Source organism: Microtus oregoni, unplaced genomic scaffold (assembly GCF_018167655.1).
Source record: "Microtus oregoni isolate MIOR12 unplaced genomic scaffold, Mior012 000022F_ref0000154, whole genome shotgun sequence".
NCBI lineage: Eukaryota > Metazoa > Chordata > Mammalia > Rodentia > Cricetidae > Microtus > Microtus oregoni.
In genome coordinates, this window is record NW_024543081.1 from 13367666 (window position 1) to 13379184 (window position 11519).

Here is an 11519-nt window from a genome sequence, read left to right on the forward strand (position 1 = left end):
CAGGAGTTGCTGAGCTGCCTTTTTCCTTCTTGGTGCTGGCCACATTCCCAGCCTGGGAGCAATGACCCTGTCCTACACCCATGCCATTCCGGATGGTTTTGCAGAGGTAGTCCACCTGGTCATGGACAGCTATCATCACCCCACTGTGTGGGCATCAAGGAGAGCAAGGGCTAGGCAGCTTCAGAGGGATTGGGTGGTCTCCAGCCACATCCCTTCGTGTGACCCCTCCCACTTTTCCCCCAAAGGGCTGCAAAACTGTCGCCTGCCACAACATGGTGCCGGAGCACATAGTAGGAATGTCTGCCTTGTCTGCCCTTGGCAGAGTTCAGAACCTACTCATGAGGCCGCCTTACCCAAGACAATATTCCTGAGAGGGAGAGAACAGGGCCCCCTGCTGGTCTGCAAGAGAGGGGTCGTTTCCTCTATCCAAACCGGACACTTCATCTCCAGGGAACCGCTATGAGCCTCCCAGACCACTCATGCCTTCTGCCATAGACATCAGTCATCCTTGCTGCTCGGTTCCCAGGGTTGGGGCAGCAGGACAGGAGACCAGCCAAGGTGCACAGGAGCAAGAGGGCCCAGGATCTCAGGAGTCGTTGTTGAGTTAACCTTACTTGTCTCAACTTTTGTAGGTTCCCTCCATGGCGGGCTGCAGGGTCACCATGTGACACACAGGACACACCTGCCACAACTGCAAGGCAGGGCTGCTCCCAAAGGACCACGCGCAAGTCCGGTCTCTGTCGTGACTTGGTTCCAGAAGAGGCTGCACCCGACAACGCTCTGTTAAAGATGTGTCTGTGTAGCTCTATGCCTGGAGACGCTATTGCAGTGTGTGTGATAACAAAAGCCGGCTGTGACCTTAACAGTCAAGAGCCCAGGACGGGAACCCAAGGCAGATCACGTTTACATAACAGAATGCATTGTGGTGGTGAAAAAATGACATTCCTGCAGGATTTTTAATATTGTAGAGAAGTGTCTATGGTGTAAGGTCATGTGAAACCCAGGACATCTGCAGATATGTGTGTTCAGGTAGCTTCAACTAGGAGCAGTGTGGTCAAAGCTAATAGTGAACCCTGTACGAATCCACTGTATTTAAACACGTGGAGAGAGAAAACAGGACAGGTTGGGGCGATGACTCAATTGGTGGTGTGCTTGCTGTACAAACCTGAGGTCCTGAGTTCAGTTCCCAAAACCACATGAGAAAGCCAGGGGTGATATCATGTGCTTGCAATTCTCGACACCAAAGAACACAGGCAGATCCCCCAGCTCAAGAGCAGCTGGCCTAGAAAACTTGTCAGGTTCTAGGCCAGTAAGAGTCCCTGTCTTAATGTTGTCCTCCAGCCTCCGTATGCATGTACACACGAGTTACCCGAGGAAGGTGGGGAGATTGCACAGACATGCTTATACACATGCAAACACTTTTCAGAGTGTAATAGAGATGGTTCAGTGAAGCACTTGCTGCTCTAGCAGAGGACCAGAGTTTGATTTCCAGTACTCGTGTTGGAAAGCTCACAGTCACCTGTTACTCCGTTCTGGGGGATCTGATCCCATTCTGGCCTCTTTGCATACCCACATGTACACGCATAAACACACACATAAACAAACATCTTTTTTAAAAAAATTTAAAAAAAATCTGGAACGACAATAGAAAAAAATTGAACCTTTATTCTTGGGATTGTGGACTTTAGTGAATTTATCTATTAATTTACTGTTCTTTGAGGCAGGGTCTCACTATGTAGCTCTGGCCAGGCTGGAGCTCCATGTAGACCTGACTCTGGCCTTCATCTTTTGGCAGTCCTCCTGCTTTGGCCTCCTGAGTGCTGGGATTACAGTTGTATGTCACTGCGCTCAGCTGAGTTTACTTATTTTCTAACTTTACTTTATTCCGTGTGTGTGTGTGTGTGTGTGTGCTGCTGAGGCTAGATGAGTCCCTGGCTGCCTCCCTCATTGGCCCCTGGTCCCTGCCACATCCCGGCAGTCCACGATGGTGGCTAGTTAACTGGGATCTGCGGACAGAGGAGGTGGAGGGCTATATCTGGGGCCTCAGCAAAGCAGACCCCACCAGAGGAGATGGCCTGGTGTCCTCACTGGGTATAATGACCTGATGGCAATTAAAGGCCAGCAGGGACTCCTCCCTCCAAGAAGGATGGATGGGAAAGGGGAGGGGCTCCCCTGGGGCTACGAATGCTTAGATGCTGCCACTGACAAGCTGAGCTATCCATAGCCCTGAGCACAATATGGTCATTAACCCCTGACCCTGGCCCCTACTTAGCCACTTCCTCTGCAGGAGGAGGAGGGAGGGATTCCATCATGATGCTCTTTTTAGTGAGGTTTGGGGGGTCACAGCTCACTTGCTCTCTGTAGGCGCCTCTGGAACTCAGGTCTCAGGCTCTCTAGCTCCACAGCTATTTCAGATTAGAGCAGGAGAGAGCATCTCACTCTTTGGCACCCTCAGGAGCATTCATGGGCCAAGTGCTTCAAGCCAGAGTAGTGTGAGAGGAAGGAATGGACAGAGACAGACAGGGAGGCCTAGATAAAGGCTGCCCTTGTCCCCTCCACGCATGTTCAAAGGCACACAGAGAACAAGCCTGCTAGGAAATGGGTCCTACTCAAACATTAATGCATTAACACTCCTAAATAGGCCCCAGCAGCACAGCCCCAGCCAGGCAGAATAACTGGTACATATCCTAGAAACGCAAGCCTGGCGGAATACTTGGAATCTGTCTACACAACTCAGCAGTGACTGGGCGAGCTTAGGAGACAGTCCCAAGGCCATCTCAGCCCTGGAGACACATTTCAGCAGCTCCCTGGGGTGAATGGTCTTAGACCCACAGGGTCAGGGTGGGGAAGGAGCCTCAGAGCTAAGGAAGATCATTGCTGAAGCCCAGCACAGTTTCCAAAGGGGCGGGAGACCCATCCCTTAAAATCAGCCTCGCTGCATTCGCCACTCATCCGCGCGTCTGCTCGTTTTGTATCCGAGCTCCCAGCCAAGGCCGGTGGCTGTACAGGAAACTTCCAGATAAAGCAGTGTAGGGGTTGGGAGGGAGGATGCGAAGTGACATTAAAGAGCCACAGTGGCCTACACAAAACTCCAAAGTAATCCACAGGCAAATAACGAGAAAATGAAATTTACCCAGGAGACACATCCATCCAAACAGTATAAGAGACTAATGCTGGCTGGAAAGATGACTCAGCATGTAAGTGCTTCTACTTCAGGGCCCGCTGACCTGCGTTCAGACCCCAGAATACAAATGGTAGAAGAGAAAAGACTCTCATGGCTTACCCTTTGACCTCCAAACCTGGGCCTGTGCATGCTTAAGTGCTTGTGCACACACACGGACACACACACACATGCACACGGACACACACACACATGCACACGGACACACACACACACACACATGCACACGGACACACACACACATGCACAGAACACACACGGACACACACACACATGCACACGGACACACACACACATGCACATGGCAGGTTTTTTTTTGTTTGTTTGCTTGTTTTTTGTTTTTCAAGACAGGGTTTCTCTGTAGCTTTGGTGCGTGTCCTGGAACTAGCTCTTGTAGACACGGCAGTTCTTAAAAAATATTTGTGTATGAGTGTTTGCCCATGAATGTGTATCAAACCTGTGCCGGGTGCCCTCAGAGGCCAGAAGAGGGTGTTGGATCCCTTGGGACTGGAGTTACAATGGATGTGAGTCACTGTGAGGGTCCTGGAAATTGAACTCTAGTGACCACTGATACCTCCTGCCAGCCTGCTAATGTTTTTTTGTTTTGTTTTATTGCAAAGCCAGGCTTAGTGGCACACAGCTGCAACCCCAGCACTCAGGAGATAGGGGCATTGACTGGAGAGATGGCTTGGGGGTAAGAGCGCTGGCTGCCCTTCTAGAGGACCTGGGTTTGATTCCCAGCACCCACATGAGCTCACAACTGTAACTTAAGTCTTAGGGATCTGATGCCCTCTTCTGGTCTCCAGGACATTGCACCGACATACAACACGCAAGCAAGACATCCGTACACATAAGATTTAACATGAAGAGAAAAAAGAAGAAAAAAAAAAGAGGCAGAAGCATGAGGATTGTTGAAAGTCTAGGATAGACTGGTCTACATAGCTCTTGGCCAGGCTGGGCTGTATAGTGAGGGAGTGTCTTTTCGAAAAAAAGCACAAATCAAAACAACAACAAAACCATGAACTGCAGCTCCAGCACGAGTGACAGAAGCCAGCTACAACGGGACACACATTAAATTATTCCGCAGCAGCAACTCCGAGGTCACAGCGGAGGAGGACTGGGGAGAGCTGGGGAGAGAGAGCCAGGAAGTAAATGTAGGTGGGGAAACATTTGGCGGCGGGGGGGGGGGGGGGGGGGGGGGTGGGGTGGGGGGGTGGGTAGGAGGGGCATGGTAAAAATATTTTGGAATTACAACACTGGCGAAGCTTGTGTAGCCTTGCAAAGGGCCCAAACAACGCTGGATGGATACAGTAGACAGTCAAAGTGGTGGTGGCTGTGTGGTGTGTGGATCATATTCAGATGTAAAAATGATTGCATATAACGTCAAAGGCAACAGAATAAAACTCCCTGCCTTCATTTCTTACCTGCTTCATTTCTTGTTTTTTTATTTGTTTGTTGGATTTTTTAAAAAATATTTATTTATTTATTATGTATACAATATTCTGTCTGCCTATATTCCTGCAGGCCAGAAGAGGACACCAGACCTCATTACAGATGGTTGTGAGCCACCATGTGGTTGCCGGGAATTGAACTCAGGACCTTTGGAAGAGCAAGCAATGTTCTTAACTGCTGAGCCATCTCTCCAGCCCCTTGTTTGTTGGATTTTTTTAAAAACGGGGTCTTACTATGTAGTTCTGGCTATCCTAGAACACACAAAGATCCACCTGCCTCTGCTTCCTGAGTGCTGGGATTAAAGGCATGCACCACCCGCCAAGCTGGCTTATTTTTTTGAAATAGGTTTTTTTTGGGGGGGGGGTGTTGAGACAGGGTTTCTCTGTGTAGCTTTGGTGCCTGTCCTGGAACTCACTTTGTAGACCAGGCTGGCCTCAAACTCACAGAGATCCACCTGTCTCTGCCTCCCGAGTGCTGGGATTAAAGGCGTGTGCCACCACCACCTGGCTAAATAGGGTTTTTACTATGTAGTCCAGAGTGACTTCACATTCATAATCCTCCTGCCTTAACCTCCTGAAAATGGGTATAGATGTCTGTCAGCCTGGCTGAGTCTAAAAAATATGATTTTAAAAAAACCTTCTACTTATAATAACATAATAAATATAATAAAGGATTTACAGTGTTACTGAAAAAATTGTTTAGTGGTTTCTTTTAAAAAATTAAAACCTTGGGGGGGCGGGTGTGAGAGGGCTCAGTGGATAACAGCGCTTGCCACATAAGCTAGAGAACCTGAATGTGATCCTGGGTCCCACGGTGGAAGGAGAGATCCTATTCCTTAACACGATTCCCTGACCTCCATGAGTGAGCCTGCGCACGCACGCACACACACACACACACACACACACACACACACCACATTAAAAAATTTGATTTTGTTTTGTTTTGTTTTTTTTTTTTTTTTTGAGACAGGGTTTCTCTGTGGTTTTGGAGCCTGTCCTGGAACTAGCTCTTGTAGACCAGGCTGGTCTCGAACTCACAGAGATCTGCCTGTCTCTGCCTCCCAAGTGCTGGGATTAAAGGCGTGCGCCACCACCGCCCGGCTAAAAAATTTGAAAGTAAGAAAGATAATAAACTGTACTTACTGCAGGACCCAGTGATAGCATCCCAAGTATTTGTTGAGAGAAATGCGTGCACAGAACCACGGAGCAGTTTGCAGGTTGGGAAAATAGCTGGAGAGGTTTACAAGTGAATGCTGGAGTCTGGCACGGTGGTCCCACGCCTTTGATCTCAGCACTAGGGGAGGCAGAGGCAGATGAGTCTCTGCGAGTTCCAGGCTGAACGGGGCTATACGGTGAGACCTTGGTTGGGCTGAGAAGATGGCCGATCAGTAAATTGCTTGCTGTGCCCAAGTTCCCAGAACCCAAGTCTAAAAATATGGCAATAAAGCCAGGAGGTGGTGGCACACACCTTTAATGCCAGCACTCAGGAGGCAGAGGCAGGTGCATCTCCATCCCCAGCACCACACAGACCAGATCCGATGCTGCCTGCCTGTCATCAAAGGGCTTGGGAGGTGGTGATAGGAGGCTATCCTTGGCTCTATGGAGAGTTCTAGACCAGTCTGGCCTATGTGAGACCTTGTCATCATAACCAAACCAAACCAGGACTGGGGAGATGGCTAGGCAATTAAAAGCACACACTGCTCTCGCAGAGGACTTGAGTTTGGTTCTCAGCACCTATGTTGAGTAAGAGTCTGGAACTTCAGGTCCAGAGGATCTGAGGCTCTGGCCTCCAAGGACATCTGCACTTGTGCCCACATACCTCTCCCCCATATGCATAGTTAAGAATAATTTTTTAAAAAGGAGTCCCTATAGGGGAGGAGCACAGAGTGACAGGGGTGACTGATGTAAGGGTGTAAGAGGAGTCATTGATGAAACCTGGCTTCCTGGCTAGTTTTTAAAACTGGCCATGTTTGAAACTTTCCTTAAGGAATGAAAGAGAGCTAGGTGGTGGTGGCACACGCCTTTAATCCAAGCACTCAGGAGGCAGAGGCAGAGGGATCTCTCTGAGTTTGAGGCCAGCCTGGTCTACAGAGTGAGCTCCACGACAGCCAGGGCTACACAGAGAAACCCTGTCTCAAAAAACAAAAACAAAGCAAGCAAATAAACAAACGAAGAGAGAGAGAGAGAGAAAAAAAAAAAGAAAAGGGAAAGACCCAAATCAATGCCCAGAGGCAGCCAGTAACTCACAAGGCGAGTCAAGATACCCACTTCTTCCTGACTGCCTCTACATTCAGTTCAATACAATCACGGGGACCAGCAAGAGCCCCGGACACCAAGCAGAGGAGTGGAGCCTTGCCTGCTGAGCACCCAGCCTTAGCCTAGGGTGCCACTTCAGGGCTCCCTGCAGCACAGCTGGACCTGAGACTGAGGGGATAGCACAAGGCTGCACCCGGGGGACACTGCAGGACACTGACAAGGAATTCCTCTCATCCGTCTCCACCTGTCATTCCTGGAGCCTTCTTGTGTGGCTGCACTCACTTGAGCATCCCAAGCTATGTCACTCGAGGTCACAGCCTGAAAGAGGGCCCGAGGTCTTCTGGCTTCAGTCCTAGGCTCTTTCCAAAGAGGACCCCAAGCCAGATGGCTGATTCTGAATCTCTGGTGCACTGTGGGGTGCCAAGCATCTGCAGGGGTAATAACTTCCCACTAGAATTTGGAAGAGGCAGGGAGAGAGGAGGAAGGAAGAGGGAGGAAGGACACAGAGGAAGGGAGAGGAAGGGAGGGACGGTCTGAGACCTAGTCCTCAGTGACCAGTAGGCTTGGGGAACAATCAGACACTGTCTCTCTACTCCCCACCCCCAGGCTGCCATGGCTTTCATCACTGACCTAACCCAGAGGGCAGAGTGCTGGGCGGGGGTACAGAGGGCAGGGACGAGTCAGAGGTCAGCCTTTGCATGCTGAGCTGGGCCAGTGGTTGGAGGGACTCCGGTCCCCTCTGAGGTATACATCCCACCGCTGGCCTAGTCATCTGACTGAAGGCAGTGGCCGAGCAGAAAGGGTTGCCAAAGTGGTGGGATCAGGACAGTTACTCATTTAGCCAAACAGACCTTTGTGGAATGCCAGTCACATGCTGCTACTGTGCTAGGAGTTGGGGATGGAGGGTGGTTGATTGGGCTAGGCTCCAGGCTCTGGGAGCTTACAATATGGTAGAAGGTAGCAGAGAGAGAGAGAGCTGGTCAGTAAGCAGATAGATACACCAACTGCACACTACCTTGTATGAACACACAATGGCACTGCTGGCCCCCTGAGTCATTTCATGTCACCCCCAAAAGGTGTTGATGTGCAATTAACCCAGGGGTCTCTGCTGGGGTCTCTGCCAGCTGCCCCCTCACTGGCATCTCCAGCGTCTCCCCAGAGACCGTTTGAATAGAGCCGGTCACCTACTCCACTATGCTCATCTTGGGATTCGCTGATTTTCTCCCATCTCGCCTGCCACTCCCACTTGCTCTTACGAACTTGTCAGCAGCAGGCTCCACTGTCTCTTTCACTGTCCTCTTGGCTGCACTTGGCAAGTGCTCAATAAATATTTATAAATGAAGTTAGGAATGAGTGAGTGGGTCCGACCCACCCTTGACTTCTTGACCTTCACAGTGACCCTTCCATGCCATGTAGGCCTTGTGCTGGGCACAGCAGCAGCTCAGGGGTACAGGGTCAGGCACAGCCTGGCATTCTAATGACTCGCCTCACCATTGTGCATATACTTCAGATTCTCAGGCTTTGCAGTCAGCCCTGAGTCAGCTGGCTGACCCTGGTGATGCCTATTTGAGGCAGTACTGAAATTAGCCACTAGGTGGCAGCACTTCCTCAGGAAAAGGATGTGTGACGGTAAGTAGCTCTGGGGATTGAATCTCAAGCAGGGAGCCACAGAAGTGCAATCTTGGCGGACCAAGGCCTAGAACGGGGCTATAGCTTGCACATAGCTGCAAGCTTTAAGTGGCATGACTGAGATAGAGGAGAGGTCAGTATGTTTGGAGAGAATGGGGAAAGGGGCCTGTACATGGGGGAATAGACTGGCAGGCGGGGCCTGAAATGAGTGGTTATCCTTGCTCTGGTTTAAACCTCAGGAGCTCAGCGGCCCTTGATGAAGGGCCTAGACGTCCCTAGGAGGTCTCTGCTGAGCACTGTGCATGCGGGGCTCGCCCTGTGCTCTCATGAGACACCATTCCCAGCTGTTTATCTCTCCTACCACATGGATTCTCTGAAGTCAGACATCCCACCCTGCCTCTAGACATCTTTATCCTCTTCTCTTACTCTGCTGGCACAGAGCACCTCCTGTAGACAGCTCCTCCTCCAGGAAGCCTGCCCTGGTTAGAGCATTCCTCTGGACCCACATAGCACCCTGCTCTACAGAGATGGGAAGGCCCCTGTTAAGGAGTGTTGGTGCCCTCCACAGCCCTGCCTGGTATTTAGACTCGGCATTCTGGGCCTCTGACATCTTTAGACAACACTCACAGAATTGTGCCAATGCATCCTACAGGATCCCTCTGCAGGTCCGAGAAGAGCCCAGGGATCTGAATTCAGGACACGTCCCAGATGAGCCACACACAGAAGCATAAGAGCAGTAAGGCCCACCGGAGGCGTGGTCAGCACCACCCTTTGAAAAGGTTGACTGCACTGCTTTCCTGTGAAGCAGCGTGCAGCCTCTGCTATCTGTGTGGCAGAGCTCACTCACAAAAACACATTCGCATTTCACCTGCCTGAATGGCTGTCTTGGGAGGACGGTCACTCTGCAGCCACCTGTATGGCTGTCTTGGGAGGATGGTCACTCTGCAGCCACCTGTATGGCTGTCTTGGGAGGACAGTCACTCTGCAGCCACCTGTATGGCTGTCTTGGGAGGACGGTCACTCTGCAGCCACCTGTATGGCTGTCTTGGGAGGACGGTCGCTCTGCAGCCAAGGCATGCAGGAAAATGGCGACTGCCTAAGGTTCCCAGTGAAATGAATGGTGGGGCTTGGACTTCCGCTGTTCATCTGGGGGCTGGAAAGGTGGATTTGATGCAAATTTTAGGCTGGAGGATGCTGTTTCATTGAGCCCAGTTCAGCACCCAACATTGGCCTATGACTCCAGCATCCGGCCACTACTGCCGTCCTGATCACTTCTCCCTGAAGATGTCCAGCCCTCTGGACCTTCTGAGGCCACCCTGAATCATCTCCCGGTCCCATAGAGAACCATGTCAGTTTCTACAAGCATTTTACACGCAGCCAGATGTGTGTCAGTGACTTGCCCCCAATTCTCTGCTATCAGATGGCCGAGCCTGGGTATGAACTAGGGTTGTGTCAGGGGAAAGGCTGAGGAAGCCCTGAGTTGGATCCCTGGCTCCATCTCAACTGGGCAAGCAGTGCTGAGGATGGAAGGCAGGAGGTTGGGACTTTCAGGCCATTCTCAGGTAGTGACCTTGGGCTTCAGGAGATCTTATCTCAAAAACAAACCACCAGCCTTGAAGACAGAGCTTGGTGAGGTGGTGAAACCACTCCTGCGACCGACCATGTGTGAAAAGGGAAAGGTGCCTCTTCGAGCCCATCCCCCACTTGTACAGGGTAGCTGCCAGAACTTGTTCCGCTTCCATGAGGTGAAGATGAGCCAGGCTTCTGACAGTGACCCGAGCTGCAGAGTGTGGACACAGGGGAAGGTGGCTGCTATGGTGGCATTCAACACACCTGCTGAGACTCAGCTCGGGCCCCCTGTAAGCAATGGGAAGACTTCCATAGGACAGGTGGATAGTTATCCCATACCCTGGCAGGGGTCTCTGTGAACACCACGGCCTCTGGACAGAGCAGTATCAATCCAGGAGAGGCAAGATGGCAGTTTGGTTCAATATCTTGAATGAGTGACTCAGTGGCTGGTGTTGGTGCAAACTTTTGGGGTCTGCTTCTGAGTTTATTTTTGGCATATGTGAGCACAGCACAATTCGGTAAAGTTTCTGGGTGATGATTAACTCAGCCACGTGCACATCAAAGCCCGAGGCATGACCCCACCGGAACTCTGTAAAGTACAAGGGATGTCTTCTGTAGAGATGCCTTCGACAGATTAACTGAGAAAACAAGCTCAAGATAAGGGTCCGGGGAGGTGTCCAGTGTGGTCTCAGCCATGCACATAGTGCAAAGGTCACCAAGCAATTAACCACCTCCATTCCCAGCTTTCTGGGCAGAAAACGGGTTGTACATCTCTCCCTTTGAAGAAACAGCCCTGCGTGTTTAACATTCCCGGCTCCGCTAGTGCTTGCCTGTGAGCACAAGGACTCCCTGCCTCTTCGATGCACCCCCTTACAGCTGGATAAGGACACTGGCCCCACTCTGCTTGGATGAGGTGGGCGCCAACACTGGTCCTAGCAGGGCCGTTCTCCTCCAGCGAACTTATATAACATGATCACTGGCAGCAGGCGTCGGTGGGCCGATGAGATTGGCCTCCCAAGCTGGGAAGCTTTGATGCTGTTTGTTGAGCCTCAGGGACATGGGGGCTGTACCTTTATTAGGATTCCAGGGCCTTCAGGACTAAGGAAGGAGGTTCGGTGTGAGGGATCTTTTGTCAAAACACCTCAGAAACGTTTACTGAACGCTAATAGTATGTTTGTGGGGAAACCGGGGTACATGCAGGAAAGACGAACCAAATCTGCCCTTTAGAAGCCCACTGAATTTACCTCTCGTGGCTCCAAGTTTAGCTCAAATGTTCAAAGGACCCCCAAACTGGCGGTAGGTGTTTCAGGACCAAGGTCTGGTTCTTACACCAACTGTAAAGCATCTCCGAACAAAGTTACGGCCTCTCTCAGGTACTTAATTTCTTTCTGAGACTGAGATCTTGCGGGAACCTTCCAGTCCTGGCGCTCGGT

General features: G+C 51.0%; 1 long non-coding RNA gene across 2 annotated transcripts in view; it reads left to right on the forward strand.

Moving 5' to 3' along the window:
* Positions 1-3428, forward strand: part of LOC121461178 — a 55128-nt gene extending 51700 nt beyond the window's left edge. For both annotated transcript variants that reach the window (XR_005976168.1, XR_005976169.1), the window contains exon 3: positions 633-3428. This is a non-coding gene — a long non-coding RNA (uncharacterized LOC121461178). The remainder of the gene's footprint in view (positions 1-632) is intronic.
* Positions 3429-11519: the final 8091 nt, after the last annotated feature.